Source organism: Phyllobates terribilis, unplaced genomic scaffold (genome assembly GCF_046119375.1).
Source record: "Phyllobates terribilis strain yellow unplaced genomic scaffold, ASM4611937v1 Scaffold_3__8_contigs__length_932513732, whole genome shotgun sequence".
Taxonomy (NCBI): Eukaryota; Metazoa; Chordata; class Amphibia; order Anura; family Dendrobatidae; genus Phyllobates; species Phyllobates terribilis.
Window position 1 is genome coordinate 178036791 of NW_027362763.1, and position 22628 is coordinate 178059418.

The 22628-nt window shown below is 44.5% G+C and overlaps 1 protein-coding gene and 1 long non-coding RNA gene across 3 annotated transcripts in view; one reads left to right on the plus strand and one right to left on the minus strand.

The window, feature by feature from the left end:
• LOC141258972 (alpha-1,4-N-acetylglucosaminyltransferase-like) overlaps window positions 1-22628 on the plus strand; it is a 233215-nt gene that overhangs the window by 26778 nt on the left and 183809 nt on the right. The window lies entirely within an intron of this gene.
• LOC141258971 (uncharacterized) overlaps window positions 14175-22628 on the minus strand; it is an 87520-nt gene continuing 79066 nt past the window's right edge. Inside the window, exon 3 of one of the 2 annotated variants that reach the window (XR_012318353.1) lies at window positions 14175-14249. This is a non-coding gene — a long non-coding RNA (uncharacterized lncRNA). The remainder of the gene's footprint in view (window positions 14250-22628) is intronic. The other variant, XR_012318354.1, reaches the window with a different exon arrangement.

The following is a 22628-nucleotide window of genomic DNA, read 5'->3' on the forward strand; positions in this document are numbered from 1 at the left end:
TTTTGAGGCAAATAGTAATTTTTGATCGCTGTTTATTCATATTTTTCAAACACAGAATGAACAAAAAACAGCAATTCAGTTATTATTTTTATTTTTTATTTTTTGTGCCGTTCACCGTGCGGCAAAAGTGATAAGACCGATTTGTTCTTCAGGTTGGTACGACTACAGCAATACCAGATTTATATATATTTTTTTGCTTTGAAATTTTTACACACTAAAAAGAGTGTGTTACAAAAAAGAACTTGATTTTGCATCATCACATTCTGAGAGCTGTAACTTTTTTTTTTTTGCTGAATGAGCCATATTATGGCTTGTTTTTTGCGGGATGGTTTGGCGTTTTTATTTATATATTTTTTTTTACGTGCAACTTTTTGGTTGCTTTTTATTCACTTTTTTGTGAGTCAGTATGATGAAAAAGTTTCATTTTCGGCATGTTTTTTATTTGTATTTTTTACCGCGTCCGCTTAACGGACTAAATAACGTGACAGCTTTATAGAGCCAGTCGTTGCGGACGCGGCAATGCCATTTATGTGTACCCCTGGGCCATGGGGTACTCGGTGCCGGGCCGGTCGATACTGGGAGATGTCACAGACAGAGACACGACCTGCTGGAAGTGTGGAAGCGCAGGACATTACGCCAGGGGCTGTGCTAGCCGAGGGCGGCCCCTGTCGCGGCAGCCATTAAACTAGCGGGCTCCGTGTTTGGGGGACACAGTCCGGAGCCTGAGGAAGGGGAAAGTAAAAGAGGAAGTCCCAAGGACCTAGTTTCCACCAGCCCGACTGTCTGGGCTGAAATAAGCGGTCGGGCTGTTCACTGCCTGATTGACACGGGATCCCAGGTGACTACGATGACAGAAGCCTACTTTCAACAGCGATTTCCAGAGATAGCGCGGCCTGAATGGGGACCAGTAATTAGACTCACGGCAGCCAATTAAATACCCATCCCGGTCGCAGGGGTGGTGTGGATGAAGATCCGAGTGTGTCGAAAAGGAAAAAAAGGAGTCGTCCTGGTCGCAGGGGGAACCGGAAGTAGACCCCCGGTGACCCTCGGAATGAATGTGCTGAAAGAGATCGGGCAAATCCTGCTTAGTGAGCCGAAGGAGATTCCTCTAGACCAGTGGGACCCGCGAACTCCCCAAAGGAGGGTCTTTCAATAACTAATCTGAGCTGCCCAGGCTCAGGAGACGTCGAGTGAAGGGAAGATCCTGGGGAAAATAATAGTGCCAGCAGCTACGGCGCTCACCTTACCGCCCGGACAAATTGTACTCACGTTACCCGCACGGGCCTGCACACCTCTTGAGGGGGTCAAACTTCAGATAGAACCAACATCGATGGACAAAGTACCCCCCCGGACTCTCCAGGGTGGCAATGTTATAGTGTTAATCTGGGTGAAGATGATCTCACACTCCCTCCCAGGGTGGAAATAGCCCAGATTCTGGGAATGCCAGAGAAGTTGGTGCGACCTGATGTGGTACAGCTGTCCACTGTACGAAGAGACCCCTGAACTCTGGTGGTCACCGTGCCGCCGGAATCCCACCGGGCTAGTGCGAAGGGGGGACGAAGAATCCTAGAACGAATGCAGGCTGAATTGACGGGACTTACACCTCGGCAGGTGCAGCAAGTTAAGGAGGTGCTGAAGAGGTACCAGGAAGTCTTTGCTCGCCATGAGGATGATTTTGGTTGCATCAAAGCCATTACCCACGAGATTCCCACGGGGAGCACTGCCCCAGTGCGGGAGAGATACCGGCAGATACCTCCCCAGATGTATAAAGAGGTTAAGGAGATGCTAGCCCATATGGTACAGAATGGTGTGATACGGGAGAGTCAGAGTCCGTGGGCAGCCCCGATTGTCCTGGTCTGGAAGAAATATGGGACCCTGCGGTTCTGTGTGGACTATAAACTGAATGCCTGTACAGTATGGGACTCTTACCCACTACCCCAAATCGAAGAGTCCCCGTCGGCCTTAGGGAAGGCAAGATACTTCTCCTCCTTGGATCTGGCCAGTGGGTACTGGCAGGTGCCCGTGGCCGAACATGACCGTGCGAAGACGGTGTTCATATTACCCATAGGACTGTTCGAGTTCACTCGGATGCCCTTCGGCTTGACTAATGCCCCCGGGACGTTCCAGCATCTGATGGAGAGGTGCCTAGGCGATTTAAACTTCGAGGCGACACTAATTTACCTTGACGACATAATTGTCTATGCTGCCACCTTCGAGGAGCACCTCCAGTGACTGGAGCAAGTACTGAGTCACCTACAGAGTCATGGCCTAAAGGTGAAGCCCCAGAAGTGCCACCTGTTCCGCAAACAGATTGAATATCTCGGTCATACTGTGTCCGGTGAAGGAGTCAGGCCCACCCAGGAAAAGGTGGCCGCCGTACAGGAGTGGCCTACCCCGAAGACAGTGAAGGGCGTTCGTGCCTTCCTGGGACTTGCCGGGTACTACCGAAGATTCGTGAAGAACTTCACCCGCATAGCCAACCCATTGCTTGAGCTACTCAAGGGAGTGCCGGCGGGCTCCAAGAATCAATTGATTCGGTGGGGAAGCAGCCAGGAAGAGGCCTTCTGTGCCCTAAAAATGGCCCTGACTGAGGCCCCAATACTTGCCTATGCGGATTTCTCCCAACCCTTCATACTCCACACTGATGGGAGCCTACATGGTCTGGGAGCCATGTTATCCCAAGTACAGGAGGGGAAAGCACGCATGATTGCGTACGCCAGCCGCTCCCTTCACGACTCCGAGAGAAACCCGGATAATTATAGCTCTTTCAAATTAGAGTTGCTGGCTCTGGTTTGGGCAATGACCGAGAAGTTTGCAGAGTATTTGTCCGGGTCCGAAGTACTGGTGAGAACAGATAACAACCCGCTGGCCCACCTGGAGAATGCAAAATTGGGGGCCCTGGAGCAGCGGTGGGTGGCCCGCATGGCCAGGTACCTAAGGCAGAGAATACTCACGCCGACAACCTCTCCAGAGTGACATATGAACGGCCTGATCATGACCGCGATGAAGATTTGGAGGCAGATGAGATCCTAGCTTCCAAAGTTTCGTGGGACCGCTGGCCGCGGCGCAGGGACAGATCGGAGAGACATCGGAAGAACAAGTGCTGGGGGGGCCAAGAGATGACTGAAACCGACTTCAACAGACTGACAGAGAAGTTGCTCAATTACGTCAATGGGTGGCTTTGCGGCAAGTCCCCAGTCGAGAAGAGAGGAGTACCCTGTCCCCGGGTGCACTGAAGATGCTGAGACAATGGGAGAGACTGTGTTTGTGAGATGGGCTGCTGTACCGACGGGTGCAGCTACTGCGAGAGTTCGGGACCACCTGGCAAGTGGTGATCCCAGAGAAGTTGGTCGGAGTAGTGGCTAAGGAGGCTCATGAATGAAGGGCTCACTTCGGACCAGAAAAGACGTTTCAGTGGTTGCAGAGCCAGGTGTATCATCCCCGACTGCGAGCAACAATAGAAGACACTTGTCGAAGATGTTGGAGCTGTGAGCTGGTTAAGCCCCCGGAGCAGCGGGTCCCCATACAAACTATTGTGACTTCTGCCCCCTTGGAGGTGCTGATGATCGACTATTTGACTGTTGGACCGGCGCATCTCGGGTATGAACATTGCCTGGTAATGACAGACCACTTCACAAAGTTTTGCGGTAGTGACCCCGACCAGAGACCAGACCGCTGAGTCAGCTACGCAGGCCATCTGCCGAGACTTCATTCGGGTGTACGGCTGCCCAAAGAGGATTCATTCCGATCAAGGAGCCTGCTTCCAAGGCCGGGTGATGGAAGAGCTGCACCGGTTGTACAAGATTGAGAAGTCACGGACTACTCTTTACCACCCTCAAGGAAATGGGGCCTGTGAACGCTTTAATCGGACACTGATCCAAATGCTCCGCACGTTGGATAAAGATCGGAAGGTACGGTGACCTGAGTTTGTGGCCGAGCTGGTGTGGGTCTACAAAAACCGAGTGAATAGTACGACAGGGTTCACTCCTTATACCTTGCTTTTCGGGCGAAAGGGGTGAGAGATTACCGAGTTAGAGCTGGACCCCGAGGAGGACTACCCACGGACGGGGGTGTCTTCCTGGGTCCGGGAACATCGGCATCGACTGCAGACCCTCCGACGGTTGGTACAACAAAAGTTTCAGGAGCTCAAACATCATGAGACATTGCCTTTTTGAGGGACAGCTCTGAGGCCCGGGGAGCGAGTGTTGGTTCGGGACAGGCGGCCCCGAGGCAAATTGAGTAGGCGGTGGGAACGGACCCCGCACTGAGTGAAGCACAGGATAAGCGCTGAAGGACCTGTGTATGAAGTTCAACCCGAGGGGGCTGAAGTAGCCCCTACCAGAGTGGTTAATCGTAGTATGCTGCGACCCTGTCTGTTTAAAGATGACGAGGATGGAGAAGAATCACCTGCTTCTTGAGAGGGTCCTGTCACAGTTGCCCCAAGCCACGATGTGGACGAAGAAGAGTTGTTGATTCTACCTCCGAGCCCCAGCACTCGATTACCTGCAGTCCCCAGTGCAGGCGGCTAGGGAACAACATCGGTTGAAGCCACTGGGCAGGCGGAGATTGGAAATCCGAGTGACCCTGCACCCCCCATCGGTCAATCTGAGTTACGCCGGTCAGAACGAACAACAGCAGGAGTGCCTCCTCACCATTACGAACAAGATCAATTCATATGGTACCGCATCGTCCAGGAAGTCCAAGAATGTGAACGTTTGATGAAGGAACTCTCGCCTGTGCAATGGTGAGTTAAAGGAGAGCGGGAGTGTAAGGGGGAAGACCGGGGTGTAAGTACTTTCAGAGCAGGGGATCCGGGACAGCCTCTGGTTGCAGGGGGAAGACAGACTGCGAGCACAGGAGTCAGGTGACTGGGAAGCTGGGGGCATGTCCAGAGTGAGAGCTGGGAGGTCAGGTGACCGGAAAACTGGTGGCGTGGGTAGAGAGAGGAAGAGACGAGGACGTTTGCGCGGGAAAGCAGAGCTGGGTCCTGCTCAGCAGAGCAGTGTGAGAGGGTCCAGGCTCCAGTACTGGGAGCAAGAGCCGAGTGCAGTGGACCGGAGGAGTCAAGCCGACTAGAGAAGAGACGTAGGGTCTGTGGAGCCGAGCTCATGAGGTGCCGTGTTATGGACTAGGGGCTCAGCGGGTAAAACCGGAGACCGCCTGCTGCCGCCAGAAGACGGAGCATTGTTTGGGCAGGGAAGCCTGAAGAAATCTACACCGGCCTCAGCTGGCAACTGCCTTGTGGAGGAAAAGAGTCAGCTAAGTTTAAAAACTGTCGTTTACAACCGGTTCTACTCTGCTATATCTAGTTAAACTGTGAACTGTCAAGTTATAGACTTTTACTCGCTACTTCCTCATATTTTCCCCTGTTACTCCCTGCGTGGAGATTGACCCTGCTATTATAAACTTCCCCTGTTTATTAACCCTGTATTAGCTGCTCTGTGTTTCTGTGTCGATGCATCTAAAGTACCCGTGTTACACATATAGTAGGATATCGTGTGTATAAATAATTCATAAATTTTCCTGCAGAGAACATTTATGTTATAATGCATATTCTTGATAAAGGAAGTTGGTGAACTCACTTCATTAGTGATCTCAAAATATGATTGTATAAAAATAACTGTTGGTTCCGTGTTCAGAAATGTTTGATGGGGACAAGCATAAATACTCAGTGTAAATTTTAATGGAACACAGCAATCACTACAGAGATTGCTGTTATTTATATTAAATCATTTTGTTTTTTAAACATTGTGGCCATGCATTTTATATGGATCACACGTAAGACGAATAATCTCCTTGCACTACCGGGATCTCTACCATCCAAATGGAAGCGCCTCCGGGTAAAATACTCCTCTCTATATCCACATGGAGGCAACTGTTGGGCTAGGACTGGTGCGCCAACACTGCCCGTCGACGAGTTGCAAACAACGGATTGAGAATCCCATCTCCTCTAAGTTCTATACTAGTGTTGTGCCTATCCTGCACAACCTGCTCAGGTGAGCACATTTAAATTATATGTATTTTATCAATCCTTATCTAATATACTACGCTCAGGTAGCGCTTTCTTTTTCTCTTTCCTCCCATTTCTATCTACCCATGATTATTGATCAGTGATAATATTAGTGTTATTAGTATTGTGTTTTTTTACTAATGATCAGTATTATAGTATTTGGTCACTATGTGGTGGTAATATATGATCTGGTCATGGTATGGTGGTATTTATCCCCTGTATGTGGTATTATTCAGTCACTATGTGGGGGTAATACATGATCTGGTCATGGTGTGACGATATTTATCCCCTTTATGTGGTAATATTTGGTCACTGTGTGGTGGTAATATGTGATACAGTCATAATGTCGTGGTATTTATCCCATGTATATGGTATTATTCGGTCACTATGTGGTGGTAATATGTGGTCAGGTCATGGTGTAGCAGTATTTGTTCCTTGTAAGTGATATTATTCGGTCACTATGTGGTGGAAATATGTAATCTTGTCATGATGTGGTGGTATTTATAGCCTTGTATGTGGTATTATTATTATTATCATCATCATTATTATTATTATTATTGTGGATTGTGTTATGTATGGTGGACATTTGTTCTCTCTGATATCAAAAGGGGAATATTCTTTATTTTTAATAGAGATTAATTACTTGGACATTTAACCCCTCCCTGTCCTGTGGCTATTACACAGTCGGAAATATGCATTTACCGGGGTTCTACAGTGAAAACAAGTAATCACCTATCCTAAGGCCACGTTCACACGTTCAGTATTTGGTCAGTATTTTCCATCAGTATTTGTAAAACAATACCAGGAGTGGGTGAGAAATGTGTTTCTATTCTACTTTTCCTCTGATTGCTTCACTTCTGGTTTTGGCTTACAAATACGGATGTAAAATACTTAACGTGTGAATGTGGCCAAAAGATAAATGATAATTTATTGATTGATGGGGGACAACTGCTGGGACCCGCACAGATCTGCAGAATGTGCAATTTTTATCCTCATTAGTATAGAGCAGTATATACGACCACTTATCCATTCATTCCCTATGTAGCTGCACTTGGATTTTTCTGGAAGCCCAACAAAGAATGAGTGGAGCTGCGGTCAGACATCCCGCCTATCGCTGCATTTTAAAATGGGAATAAAAGTGGCCTATAAGGGATAAAAGTTCGACCAATCAAAAAATGATCACCTACCGAACCTGTGGATTGGTGATAACGTGTTTTCATCAAAGAACTCTTTAATGCAAACTACCGTAATTGTACATCTCAGTTATGGTGGTGCACAGTAGATGAGCTCTAGCCGCCTGTGTTTTACAATCAATGCTCCACTATAACAGGGATAACGGCTTATGGACAATTGCATATAGCTGTATGGTGGGCATCTAGAGTCAATTCCCTCTGTGATACCCAGACACCCCAGTCTGACGCTGCATGCAAGGATTGCCTGCGAGTCACTGTCATGCCAAGCTCGGCACACTGATGTCATTGCACAGCTCTGTCACAGTAATTATTGGAGGGAGAGAGTGCTTGTCCATTTTGCATTTAGTCTAGGGAGGGAGAGAGAGTTGTGTGGCGCCCAGCTGCGCATTGTGCCACAGATCCTCGAGGGGTGCATGGACGGATTCCTCCACAAGAGGCCCTCACAGCATACACACACCTCCACCTTCCACCTCAGACCACCAGAGGGAGCCTGTTAGGGATATAAATAGGGAAGGTGGAGCTAGGCAGTTCAGTCTAGTCTGGAGTAAGTCTGAAGTCTGTAAGGAGTCCAGTTACAGTCTAAGTGTGGAATCTACAGCATAAGTCTACAGTCTGCTGCACCCAGAGAGGTTGTCAGCCCAGCCCAGACTCAGGAGCTCAGGTTAGTGAGCCTAAGGCGTGCCGACGCCATAAGAGCGGTGAAGAGTAGCGAGGCCTACTGCCAGTGTGAAGCCTAGTCAGGGCCCTGAGCGGCCGAAGGCAAGTGGAGTAAGCGAGCTACATAGGGGGGCAGAGGAGCTTAGCCAGCTCACCCCAAGACCATTTACCGGACACCGGGTCATTGTCTGCAAGGATCTATAGGACCAGCAGAAACAACCGGAACCCCTGGCGAACTACATGTCCCAGGAACACCAAAAGCTGACCGTTATCCCAGGGTCTGGAATCACAGAGGCCCAAGAGACCAAGGAGTGTGATCTCAAACAGAAGGCCCTACCACCAGGTCAGCAGGTGCAAGACAGAGACCAAGTTAGGCCTAGCTTCAGGCAGGTCATAAACTTATCAGGAAAAGGCAAGAAACAGGAGGCCCCACACCCGCTCACTGGGGAGAGTCCTGAAATGCACCCTTCACCCTACAGTGCCCTGGATCGTGCCTGAAGCACCTCCAGTAAAGGTACTGAAGTGAACTATTGCGAATGTGCCTATTCTTCTTCCGACCCGGCTGGGTCCCCTCTGTCCTGCATCCCTTCTCCTATGCTGCCCTGAGGCCCCACTCCACCTGTGGGGAGCCGCACCAACTAAGCTGCCAGACCACTGGCCTCAGAGGACTGTAGCAGCGCTGGTGATCCTCACCAGACACAACGGGTGGCGTCACAAACTTTTCCTATCCCATACACTTTTCCCCCATTATCCCTTGTTTTTAAGAGTGACCCCAGGGAACGGGCCCAGGAGCCGGCCACCGGGAGATCCCCCAAAACCAACAACAAGGCCGAGCGCTGAGTAGTCATCCCCATCCCCTGGGCGCGTCAGTTGCAGGAACAGGGAGAGTGACAGAATACAGTATGTAGGCAGGGATTGGGCTTTGCAAAATGTATAGATGCGGCAGTTTTTTTTGTGTGTGTGAAAAAATGGAATATATTGTGATTCATCATGTATTATGTGCTTTGTGGAACATTTTGGTGTTATACAGCACTCTAAAAAAGTGTTGAACTGTTTTGGGGGGTTAAATTACTCTCCCATAGAGTATTCCATGGTCCGGGTTACAATTCTGTGCCATATAACACTACAAAAAAGCGTTGAAAATTTTTTATGGATTAAATTAATCACCCATAGAGTATTCCGTGCTCTGGGGTACATATCAGTGATATATAACACTCTGAATAAGCATTAAAAATTTTGTTAGGTTAAATTACTCACCCATACAGTATTCCGTGGTCTGGGGAACATTTGTGTGATATTTAACACTCCAAAAAAGCATTAAAAAAATGTTGCCTTGTTAAATTACTCACCCATACAGTATTCTGTGGTCTGAAGTACATTTCTGGGATATATAACACTCCAAAAAAGTGTTCAAAATTATTCTAGGCTAAATTACCCACCCATACAGTATTCCGTTGTCAGAGGTACATTTCTGTTATATATAACACTTAGTTTTGGGCGAGCAGGCTCATTTAACCCTTTGTATGAGCACACTCGGGTACTTGCCGAGTAGTTTCGTCGTGCTCGGCATCTTGGTGTCAGCTGCCGCGGCTGCATGTGTCGCGGTTGTTAGACATGCTGTGACACATACAGGGATTGCCTGTTTACTAAATTACTCACTCATACAGTATTCCGTGGTCTGGGGTACGTTTCTGCGATATACTGTATAACACTCCAAAAAAACGTTACATATTTTGCTGGGTTAAATTACTTACCCATATAGTATTCCATGGTCTGGGGTACATTTCTGTGAAATGTACTGTATATAGCGAGTGGAATAAGTATTGAACACGTCACTCATTTCCTAAGTAAATATACACACGTGGTCAAAATTGTTAGTACCCCTCGTTTAATGAAAGAAAAACCCACAATGGTCAGAGAAATAACTTGAATCTGACAAAAGTAATATTAAATTAAAAATCTATGAAAATGAACAAATGAAAGTCAGTCATTGCTTTTCAACCCAGCTTCCACAGAATTAAAAAAAAATAAACTCATGAAATAGGCCTGGACAGAAATGATGGTACTCTTAGCTTAATATTTTGTTGAACAACCTTTTCAGGCAATCACTGCAATCAAACGATTCCTGTAACTGTCAATGAGACTTCTACACCTCTCGACTAGTATTTTGGCCCACTCCTCATGAGCAAACTGCTCCAGTTGTTTCCTGTTTGAAGATTGCATTTCCAGACGGCATGTTTCAGCTCTTTCTAAAGATGCTCAATAGGATTTAGGTCAAGGCTCATAGAAGGCCACTTCAGAATAGTCCAATGTTTTCCTCTTAGCCATTCTTGGGTATTTTTAGCTGTGTGTTTTGGGTCATTATCCTGTTGTAAGACCCATGACCTGCGACTGAGACCAAGCTTTCCGACACTGGGCAGCACATTTCTCTCTAGAATCCCTTGATAGTCTTGAGATTTCATTGTACCCTGCACAGATTCAAGACACCCTGTGCCAGATGCAGTAAAGCAGCCCCAGAACAAAACAGAGCCTCCACCATGTTTCACAGTAGGGACAGTGTTCTTTTCTTGATATGCTTCATTTTTCCGTCTGTAAACATAGAGCTGATGTGCCTTGCCAAAAACTTCCATTTTTGTCTCATCTGTCCATAGGACATTCTCCCAGAGGCTTTGTGGCTTATCAACATGTAGCTTGGCAAATTCCAGTCTGGCTTTTTTATGATTTTTTTCAACAATGGTGTACTCCTTGGTCGTCTCCCATGAAGTCTACTTTGGTTCAAGCAATGATGGATGGTGTGATCTGACACTGATGTTCTTTGAGTTTGAAGTTCACCTTTAATCTCTTTAGAAGTTTTCCTGGGCTCTTTTGTTACTATTCGTATTATCCGTCTCTTTGATTTGTCATCAATTTTCCTCCTGCGGCCACGTCCAGGGAGGTTGCCTACAGTCCCATGGTTCTTAAATTTCTGAATAATATGTGCAACTGTAGTCACAGGAACATCAAGCTGCTTGGAGATGGTCTTATAACCTTTACCTTTAACATGCTTGTCTATAATTTTCTTTCTAATCTCCAGAGACAACTCTTTCCTTTGCTTCCTCTGTTGAGCGTGGTACACACCATGTCACCAAACACCAGCACAGTGAGTATCTGTAGCCTATATACAGGCCCACTGACTGATTACAAGATTGTAGACACCTGCATGCTAATTAGTCGACACAACTCGATTTAACATGTCCCTTTTGTCACATTATATTCAGGGGTACCATCATTTCTGTCCAGGCCTATTTCATGAGTTTAATTTTTTTTTAAATTCTGTAGAAGCAGGGTTGAAAAGCAATGTCTGACTTTCATTTGTTCATTTTCATAGATTTTTAATTTATTATTACTTTTGTCAGATTCAAGTTATTTCTGTGACCATTGTGGGTTTTTCTTTCATTAAACGAGGGGTACCAACAATTTTGCCCACGTGTGTATTTCTAAAGGAGCTATTCACATTAAATCCTCAACAGATGTCGATAACAGCCCATACAATCCACACAGCCAAATAGATCAAACAATAGATGTCCATAAATTAAGTTATGTGTAACTATGTGAAATGACACAGGGAAAAATTATTGAACATGCTTACAGAAATATATTTAATACTTCGTACAAAAGCCTTTGCTGGTGACTACAGCTTCAAGATGCCACCTGTATGGAGAAACTAGTCTAATGCATTGCCCAGATGTGAATTTGGCACATTCTTCCACACAAACACTCTTCATTCCTGAAGCTTCTGTGGGCTCATTCTGAGCTTTAGTTCCTGCCAGAAATTTACTATTGGATTCAAGTCAGGTGATCGGCTTGGCCATTCTAGCAGCTTTTTTTTACTTTCTTTGAACCCAATTGATAGTTTCCTAGGCTGTATGTTTGGGATCTTTGTCTTGCTGAAAAGTCATCTTCTTCATCCTGGCAGATCCCGTTTCATCTTCATCGTCCTGGCAGATGACAGCAGATTGTTATCAAGAATGTTTAAGTACATTTGTCCATTCATCCTTCCTTGAATAACATAAAGTTTGCCAGTGGTGTATGCTGAAAAATAGCCCCCCACTATGGTTTATGTTGAAATTATGTTCTTTCCACTTCCAGACTATGGCCCCAACAGTGCTCACTGGAACCTTCAGAAGTTTAGAAATACTTCTGTAACCAATGCCATCAGTATGCTTTGCAACAATAAGGTTGTGAAAGTCTTAAGACAGCTTAATGGTTTTACCCATCATGAGATGTGTCATGCCTGTGACTTGCACAGTTTATAACCGCTGTCCTACTCATTGCTTGCACTGCTCTGCTCCTCCTAGTGTCAAACCATCGCGCCGAACTGCCTCAACACTGCTAAATCCGCCTGTTGCAAGAAAGTCTTCACCCAGCATGGCCAGACTCTGCAGGAATTTAAAACCACTGTGTCCTTCAGATCTTTGCTTCCCTGGCCTTTCCCCTGCCAGCAGTGGATATATTAGGAAGCTTCTGTCTCCACATTTTGCCTGAGCTTAGGTTTTAGCTGCATTTTGTCTCTAGTTGCCTGACTAGGTGCATTCTTGTTTTGACTCTCCTATTACTGACTCGGCTTGTTTACTCGTTATGTCTGATCTCTCTGTTGCTAATGTTCCTAACCCTGGCTTCATATTTTCAACCTGTGCCTCTCACACTGCCCTGGAGTGGCACCTTGCTACTACCCTAATGGCCCAAGCCTATCCTCAACATCAGAGGCTCTAGTGAAGACCAGGTAGCCACTTAATTACGCCCCTCCAGGGTAAGCCCGGCTAGTGGCGCAGTGGGTCCATACCCAACGCCGTCACAAGATGTTTCTTGTGTGGCACCTTAGTAATGAGACACTTTTTTTTATAAGCTATCAGTTGAACCAGCTGATATTATTTTTCACTAAGTGGCATGATTGCTCTCTAATTACTGATAGATTTCAGATGGTGTCATGACTCTCTATTGCTTTTTGCTCCTCTCTTTCTTCATGTGTTCAATATTTTTTCCTTGTGTCATTTCACCTTTTTACACATAACTTAATTTATAGACATCTGTGGCTTCATTCCTTTTCCTGTGTGGATTGCATGTGTTGTTACTGACATCTGGTGAGAATTTCATGTCAATATCACCTTTAGAATTTCATATCACCTGCTGTATATAATTGTATATCACATAGTGGGTATTTCTTGAGCACCTTTTCGTCCAGGGTAATATAATAAGAAAACAGTAGGCAGCAATTCAATAGATTGTGCAAAATGGTGGACTTTTGTATGGCCATGTGGCAAGCAACAGGTGGGTGTATCATGTAAGTACATAAATGGATATCAATCAATCAATCAATCAATCACATAATTAAGAAACTATTAACATTATTCATACAAAAAATTAGTAAAACAATCCCATCATTTGAATATATAATTAAGTAAAATTCTACATGTGCACCTTTCAATAATATGCAAAAGGATTCAATCCACAAACAGTACACTGTGTTGTAAGTGCAAAGTGCATAAGTAGTTCATAATTAATCACATAATAATAATAATAATAATAATAATTTTTATTTTTATAGCGCCAACATATTCCGCAGCACTTTACAAATTTTAGGGGGGACTTATACAAACAATACAGAATAAACATAACTCATATCGAAAGGAGTGAGGGCCCTGCTCGCAAGCTTACAGTCTATGAGGAAATGGGGGAGACACAAACGGTAGAATGTACATATTTTGTATAATGCAGCCTTGATATACTATATAGGATAAATAATACATGGACTGGTCGCCTGCCAGTATGTGTGCAGTCCTGACCGAGGCTATTATATGCATGGTTGGTATGAACCTGAAATTGAAGAAGATTTTAATATGAGGGAAAACTGGGACGGACAACTGGGATGGACAGATAGTGTGTGGAGGCGATATGCCAGTCTAAAGAAATGGGTTTTTAGGGTCCGCTTGAAACTGTGGGTATTGGGGATTAATCGAACTGTCCTAGGTAATGCATTCCAAAGAATTGGCGCAGCACGCGAGAAATCTTGGAGATGGGACTGGGAAGTTCAGATTATGGAGGATTTAAGCTTTAAGTCACTGGCAGAACGGAGGGCATGTGTAGGGTGGTAGACTGAGACAAGGGAGGAGATGTAGGGGGGTACTGAAGCATGGAGCGCTTTGTGGGTAAGCGTGATAAGTTTAAATTGAACTCTATATTGGATGGGTAACCAATGCAATGACTGGCACAGGGAAGAGGCATCGGTGTAGCGGTTGGCGAATCACATGTGCAAACATAATGAGAAAAATTACTTACCCCTCAGTAAAGCAGTATATAAGTCCATATTCGGTGCTATTGAGCGCCCAGATTTTTTTTACCAACAGTGTTTTCTGAAAAAAAAAACATTTTTAATTTTTATTTATCAATCTTGTGGCTGGCATTGTATATTATAATGAAAAAAATCTCAAATAATGTTCTATAGTATTATCATAATATGCAGTGTCATGTAAAATTTTGGGCTCCCCTTGTCAAAATTACTGTCATTGTGAACAGTTAATCAAATTAAAGATGAAATGATCTCTAAAAGATGACACTTTTTTTTGTATTTTAGGCAAATGTATATATATATATATACAGGGTGGGCCATTTATATGGATACACCTAAATTAAATGGGAATGGTTGGTGATATCAACTACCTGTTTGTGGCACATTAGTATATGGGAGGGGGAAAACTTTTCCAGATGGGTGGTGACCATGGCGGCCATTTTGAAGTTGGCCATTTTTGATCCAACTTTAACTCCCTGCGATCATGTTGCAGGGAGTTATGGGTGCCAGAGTGATCACCTCACTCAATCTCTGGCAGCAACATTTAAGTGGTTAAACAGCAATGATCAGAGCTAGCACTGGTCGCTGCTGTTATAGGTATACCCTGTATGAAACCTTCTCCATAGGCATCTGGAAGTGGTTAAAATCCACATTTATTTATATTGAATATTCATAAAAAAAAGATGAAACTTTTTTTACTTTAAATATTAGATCTGTTGCAAGGTTCAAGATTTGCAGAGAACTGTTTGTGCCATTTTGTGAATGCAGAACATTTTCATTCACCTTTAAGCAGACTAACAACTTATCTGTGTTGTAATAAATCAAGTGACGTGTTACTGAATCATCCTATATAAACCAGTACATTACCATATATGTGCCATTTTAAGGGGGTGTAATATAAGTAGTGCGGTTAGCTCAACCATTAAAGGAGTTGTACCAAGATAGCAAATTAGTTATCACATATCCATAGGTTTGGTGATACATTTCTGATTACTAATAGTTCTATACTCGGCTATCTCTAGCAGTCCCACAGGCTATGCTTGTTCCATTCAGATAGGGCACTGCAGATAATATTTCTAAAACTATTTCTAATCACCTAATTTCTTTTAACAGCTCCGAATTATCTTGGGTAGGTAATCAAAACCTATATACTCCCTGAAATCTTCTATATCTTTTGGACTCTCCCCATTATCATTCCTATGTTCTTTCTCTCCAAGCTGCAGAAATTACTAAACGACTTGATTTGCAATCATAAAAAAATTTGAGTAGCTTCTAAGGTTCTGTATAAAAACAAACTTCATGGTGGATTGAGTCTACCAAACCTTTACGCATACTACCTCGCTAATTTAGTTAAACAAAGTAATGGGTGGTTTAACCTTAAATTCACTCCTGCTTGGCCAGACCTAGAATTAGCTCATAACAATTACCAACCCTTGAGAAACCTTCTATTTAAACATTTCCTTAATCCAAAGTCTCACGAACCAACCCACCCCACTCTACAAGCTACCATCTTCGCTTGGAAAACATTGGCCAAATCTAGAAAAAAAAAAAAAAAATCAGACCAAATCAAAAACCTCTCCTTCCTGTCTGTCAATTTAATTCTTGATCAAAATTCACTCCCTTTGTGGAATTCAGCTGGCCTACAAAAATAGAAGATATTTATAATGACTCCAGTTTTACTCCCTTCAAAGATTTAAAAAAGAAACATAATCTCTCTCTGACTGATTTTTTATATTATACATCTCGGAAGGATAATATAAACACTATCTTATCTAACAAAGCTCCTCTATCTGAGGTTACATGTAACCTAATTAATGATGGGGATCACAAGGTCTTCTGGAGCACTAAATATATTTTCAATTCTTTTAATGACGACCCTTCTTTTTTTAAGCTTTCCAACATGCACAAGTGCGAAACAGATCTAAACAAAATATTCACCCCTGAGCAATGAGAGAATGCAATAGATTACTCCTATTCTTCAAATATCTCTATGCTCCTTCATAAGTCTTTCGTCAAAATTTTATCCAGATAGTACCTCACCCCTGTTAGACTCACTGATTTTCTAATGATGGTTCCTCTCTTTGTTGGAGAAACTGCGGCTAACCAGACACACTTTTTCACATTTTTTGGAGCTGCCCCAAAATTAAGTCGCTTTGGAGCCAGGTTTTTTCTCTGATAACAAATTTATTCAATATTAATTTCCCAATTACTCCTCAAATGGCCCTCCTCTCTCTAGATTTAGAAAATTTCGAACCTTTTCAAAGACATCTTCTGATACACATCTTTCTCGTAACCAAGAATTCTATTGCCGCCCATTGGAAGGATTCTCAACCTTCTAAACTTTGTGACATCATTGAAAAAATCTCTCTCCATAGTTCATTAGAATCTAGATATGCCCTAATCAATAACTATCTTCCTAAATATCACAAAAAATGGCATTGCTGGACCTCAAAATTCATGTGATTCTCTTCTCTTTGACAATCTTATTTGAATAATTCTCTTTTTTCAATTTGTACTCTCGTGGGCAATTTAATAATAATAATAATAATAATAATAGTTTTTATTTTTATAGCGCCAACATATTCCGCACCACTTTACAAATTTTAGGGGGGACATATACAGACAATACAGAATAAGCATATCAGATATCGAAAGGAGTGAGGGCCCTGCTCGAAAGCTTACAGTCTATGAGGAAATGGGGTAGACACAAAAGGTAAAGTGTACATATATTGTATAATGCAGCCTTGATATACTGAATAGGATAAATAATAATACATGGACTGGTGTCCTGCCAGTATGAGTACTGTCCTGACAGAGGCTATTAAGTGCATGGTTGGTGTGAACGTGAAGTTGAAGAAGATTTTATTATGGGGGAAAACTGGGATGGACAGAGTGTGTTTAGGCGATAAGCCAGTCTAAAGAAATGTGTTTTTAGGGTTCGCTTGAAACTGTGGGTATTGGGAATTTATTGATATTTAATTATTGATTATATATAGTATAAGCCTAATGATAATTCTCAAACATTTTTTTAGCTCTAATTTGTTCACTGCAATACTGCTCTTGTTACAATTGACTTTGTAAAAAATTAAATTCTCCCTTTTCCCTACTCTTCCCCCTCCTTTTTCCTTGTCCCCTGGAAAAGTAAATACATTTCTCAGCTATAGAATCATATAATCATAGAATGGTAGCGTTAGAGGGGACCTCCTGGGTCATCTAGTCCAACCCCCTGCTCAAAGCATCATTCACTAAATCATCTCAGACAGATGTCTGTCCAGCCTCTGTTTGAAGACCCTCCCTCCCCCTACCTTTTCCTCCCCTCTTTATCATTCCCTTCCCTTTGTTAAATCTAAATTTAATAAAAATTATTGTAAAAGATAGGTCAGAGCTGAGCCATGATTTCTAGACTGGTGCGGTACCTAGCGATATGGCCCACAATGATCAGAAAGTTATCACCTGTCACATATCAGCAAGTTATCTGGATAGATGGATAGGTGATAAGTTGCTGCTGAGTTACAAGTACGCATTTGTACATTGGCAGGGTTCTACTCATGGATACTCAGATTGGCCAGATATTAATCTTCGTGTCCCTCTGTGTAAAATAGGAGATGCACAAAGGTACAGTATAGGCTAAAAGGAGGAATGCGTTAAGAATGTTGTTTTGATTGCGAATTTTAAATTGAAATATATTTGATTAAAATGAACCACATTTCTTAAAAGGAGTCTTCTTGGGAAAGAAATGTTCTCCACCGATATAGTTGAATTCGGCTGGGTTCCCTGATCTTCCTGTGGTTTCCTGGCTTCCGGCCTGTACTTCACACAGGATAGCATTCTTATTATTGGCATGTGACTAGAGCAGTGTATTAAGAGGCTGACTGACTTTTCATTTCCTTTTCCTGTGCATACATCAAAGAGGGGGGCTGCAATTTGTTCTATCTTTAAACCAGAAAATTAAATCTACACCCACTATAAATCAACATAATTTTGAATGACATTTTTAGTAAACCTAATTTTAATCTTTATTTAAGAAATAAATCTTACACATAAATAAGAAACTTTGTAATTTATCTTAGTGAAATCTGCTTCTTTCTCTGCCAGGACTGATCTTTCATTTTTAAAATTGTCATTTCCCAGCTAAAATGTGTCTTCAGTGGATACAGAATCTTATAAAAAAATCTGCTATCTCCTAAGTCGAAGGGAGGGAAGAGGAGGTGCGGCTCACATGTTTTATGGGGGATTTTGGCATACTAAATTCTGCTCAATATTAAGTCATGCAATTAATATTAATCTAAAATAATTATAATTAAGATGTTAATATTTATATTGAGCAAAATTAACTTTAGCCTATTAGTTCGGCACTCCACAACAGTCATGAAAATTATTTGCCTACCCCTGACCTAGTGGCAAGTCATCTTTAATTGCATTATAATCCTTCTTGTTATCAAATTGAATACAGAACACACCTTTTACACAGCGGATATAAAAAGTAGTGTTGAGCCACCCCCGTAGTGTTCGAGTTCGGTTCGGTTCGTCGAACACCCGTGTGTTCGCAGAACTGTTCGTCGAACTGTTCGTCGAACACCTTCGAACACCGTTAAAACCAATGGCAGGCAAACAAAAACACATAGAAACACATAGAAAACACCTTCAAAGGTGTCCAAAAGCTGACAAACTGCTCAGAAGACACAACTAACACATGGAAAAGTGACAAGTACATATAGTCATGCGAAAAGAAAAGAGGTGGAGGAGTAAAAGGAGGGGGAGACACAGATATAGGCATGTCATGCCCTTCTAAAATCCAAAAAGTGAGAAGCCGAGACGGCCAGTCCGCTCCTGCCCGTGCCACCTCCGTGTCGCCGGGTTTGTGCCAGAGCCGCGGTGAACCCTGACGGCCAGCCCCCCTCTCCCAATACTGGTGCCTGTCCGCTGGTGGGTCAAGAGAGCCCCCCTGTGGTGGAGGCAGCTCTAAGCTTTTTAATTTAAATTGTCCCTCTAATTTGAATGAATACACTTTAAATCCATTTACAAGGATCTATTGGAGGGCAAGTCTCATGCCAGCAGCCGCGTAATTCCAGCTCCAGTAGCGTCCACTAAAGCTGCTGCAGTTAAAAAGCTTTTATAAGGATCGAGCTCGGCTGTCCACCGCAAGGCATCCTAGTGCCAGTCCCAGCCCCTATGCCTTGGGGTGCCTCCTGATGCTCTTCACTAAGTATCCCGTGGTCCCGAAGCATTTCCTTTGAAAAAATTAAGTGTCCAAACTACAGGTGGTGTAGCTTGCTTAACAGCCGGGATAATCCGCTGACTAGCAGACACTGCTACTAGGCACAAAGTATTTCCTGGGCTAGATGCAGTTAAAAATTTGTAAGTAGATACTCTCGTTGGATGCTGAGAAAGCATTCCATAGAGTCTCCTGGCACGCCATATATGATTCTCTTAAAAAGCTTGGGGTAGGGGTCTAGGGGACCCTTTTATAGCCAAAATCACGGCCCTGTATCACAATACGTCACCTAGGCTGAAGATAAATGGAACTGTAGCACCGAGGGCTCGGTTGCTACAGACGTATTGCACCTCACCCAGAGGTGTGATATCTCACTCTCAGATAAGGATGGAGTGTGGATCAGGACCCGACACCTGCATGCATTACACCACATTGCCGTGGGGCAGGGCGACCAATATGCCCCTGAGATGGGCACGACAGTCCCTGTCCCTGGCTGGAGTGGGGGGAGGGAACACTGAGGAAGGGGAACCCTGCAGTGCAGGAGCAGGGAGGAAGCAGTTCCTGGGTGCATTGAGAAGGGAGTATAAAAGGTGGGCACCATCTTAGTTCAGTGCAGAGAAGTCTGAGCAGAAGTGGCAGGGAGCAGTGGCTCTGCATGAGCTCTGCTCCGGAGGCGGGCCTAGTAACAGAGGCCCAGGCCTGCAAGAGGGAGAAGGAAGGAAGAGGAGCGGAGAAGGCTCCAGGAACGAGGAATGAAGGGATCCCAGGGGTGCGGACGGGCGAGTCGCCACCGCACGCCCGAATCCACCTGCGTGGAGGGGTCAGGCCAAAGGGGGAGACCGGTCCCCGAACTAGTGGAGGCAGGAAACGACCCTCAGCTAGAAACCGGAGGCTCTGACATTTTATGTGGCGCAGCCCCTTGCTCCACCCGCTAGGAAGGCACCACATAGGGTCAGGGAAACTGGCGCCAAGTTTACCAAGAGGAGGCCCGAGGCAGCCGGACAGAAGTGTTGGTAAGAAAGGCCAGACAAAGGACACACAAAGGGGGTCCTGTGAAGCGCTCCAAAGTTATCTGGGAGTTGTCTGAGCCCCTCACCTGGTGAGCACAGTACGACGTGGGCAGCCGTTACCTGCAGACGTGGTCTGGATAATAAGAACTGTGAGTAAAGGCCCTGAACTGCATCACTGACTCCGTGTCGTTACTGCTGCTGCCCTGCACCATCACCCCCATCCTCCGCATACACTGCCCTGAGGCTATACTCCTCCCGTGGGGAGTTATGCTACGCTCTGCTGCACCCACAACACCAGCCTTAGCGGTCTGCCCTGTAGCGGCGGTTCACTCTGACCGCAATCCACGGGTGGCGTAGTCGGACATTTAAACATCAAAACCACATAAATAGTTCCGCCACTGGTTTGACCGCCCTGAGCCACGGAACCGGATCGCCGCCACGAAGACTACAACCACCAGCATCCACCAAAACGGGTCCGGCTCCGGGTGTCCCAAGGCCCAGGGGGTGCGTCAGAACATTTTCATCACCTTTCACAATCACCAATGGGACAAGGCAGGGATGTCCTCTGTCCCCTCTCTTATACATCCTAGTGACGGAGCACCTGCTCTCATCAATTCGCCATAACCCCAATATTAGGTGGATTGAGGTGGGAGGCACCGAGTACAAGTGCTCTCTATTTGCTGATGATGTCCTAGTATATATCACTCAATCACATATATCCATCCCTGCTGTTATGGCTGAAATAGATCACTTTGTTACATGGTAAAATTTTAAAATCAATGCAGCGAAGTCTGAGGCCCTCGATGTCTCCCTCCCTAAATCCATATAGGATTCCATCCAGTCCAACTTTCCCTTTGCCTGGCCCTCACAGGGTATCAAATACTTAGGAAATCCTATTCATAGAGACCTCTCCCATCTATGTTATCTTAATTTTGGGCCCTTTATTGAACAATTCCATACAGACCACGGTTGGCAAGTTAGAACTGTAAGATTCACTACGTGAACCACTGGTGTTTTGTGGAAAAGCACATGTACACCGCGTTCCAAATTATTATGCAAAAAGTGTTTAGGAGTGATAAGGGAAGAATTTGTTTGTTTGTCAGTTAAACTCATTGATGGTGATGTGTGTCAGGGCTCTTTATATCACTGTAAGCAATTGCAGACACCTGTGCTAATTAGTTTGGCAGGTGTGTCCAATGAAAGGCAAGACTACTTAAGAAGGCTCTCTCACATTATTAAGCAGCCTACATTTTCTGCCAAAATGGGAAAGAAAAAGGATGTGTCGGCTGCTGAGAAGCAACAAATTGTGGAGTGTTTAGGTCAAGGCATGACTACAATCAACATTGTGCGATGATCAGGATGAAGTGTCTTGGCAATCAAGAAGTATGTAGCTGATTCACAGTACACACGTGTGCGTGCTGATAAGGGCAAATTGAGGACTCTTTCCTACAGGCAATTACGTCAGGTTGAAAGAGCAGCGGCAAAAAAGCCTTGTCATAGCAGCAGACAAGTTTTTGAAGCTGCTTGTGCCTCCAACGTCCCCCGAACAACAAGATGCAGGGTCCTTCAGAGGTTTGCAGCTGTGCATACGCCATCCTGTCGACCTCCTCTATCCACTTCACACAAGCAGAAACGGCTCCAGTGGGCCAAACATTACATGAAGACTGATTTCAAAACTGTTTTGTTCACGGATGAGTGCCGTGCAGCGCTCGATGGTCCAGATGAATGGAGTGGAGGATGGCTGGTTGATGGACACCCCACGCAAACACGGCTACAGCGCCAACAAGGAGGAGGTGGAGTAATGTTTTGGGCTGGAATCATGGGGAGAGAGATTGTCGGCCCCTTTAGGATCCCTGAAGGCGCTAAAGATGAACTCCATAATGTATGTGGATTTTCTCAAACAGCACTTCCTGCCATGGTTCAAGAAGAAGAACCGTGTATTTCACAGCAAGATCATTTTTCTGCATGATAATGCACCATCTCATGCTGCACATAAAACATCTGCATCTCTGGCTGATATGGGCATAAAAGGGGACAAACTTATGGTGTGACCCCCATGCTCCCCTGACCTCTACCCCATTCAGAACCTTTGGAGCATCATTAAAAGGAGTGTCTATGATGGCGGGAGGCAGTTCACATCTAAGCAACAGCTCTGGGAGGGTATTCTGTCCTCATGCAAAACAATTGAAGCAGAAACCATCCAAAACCTGACAAATTC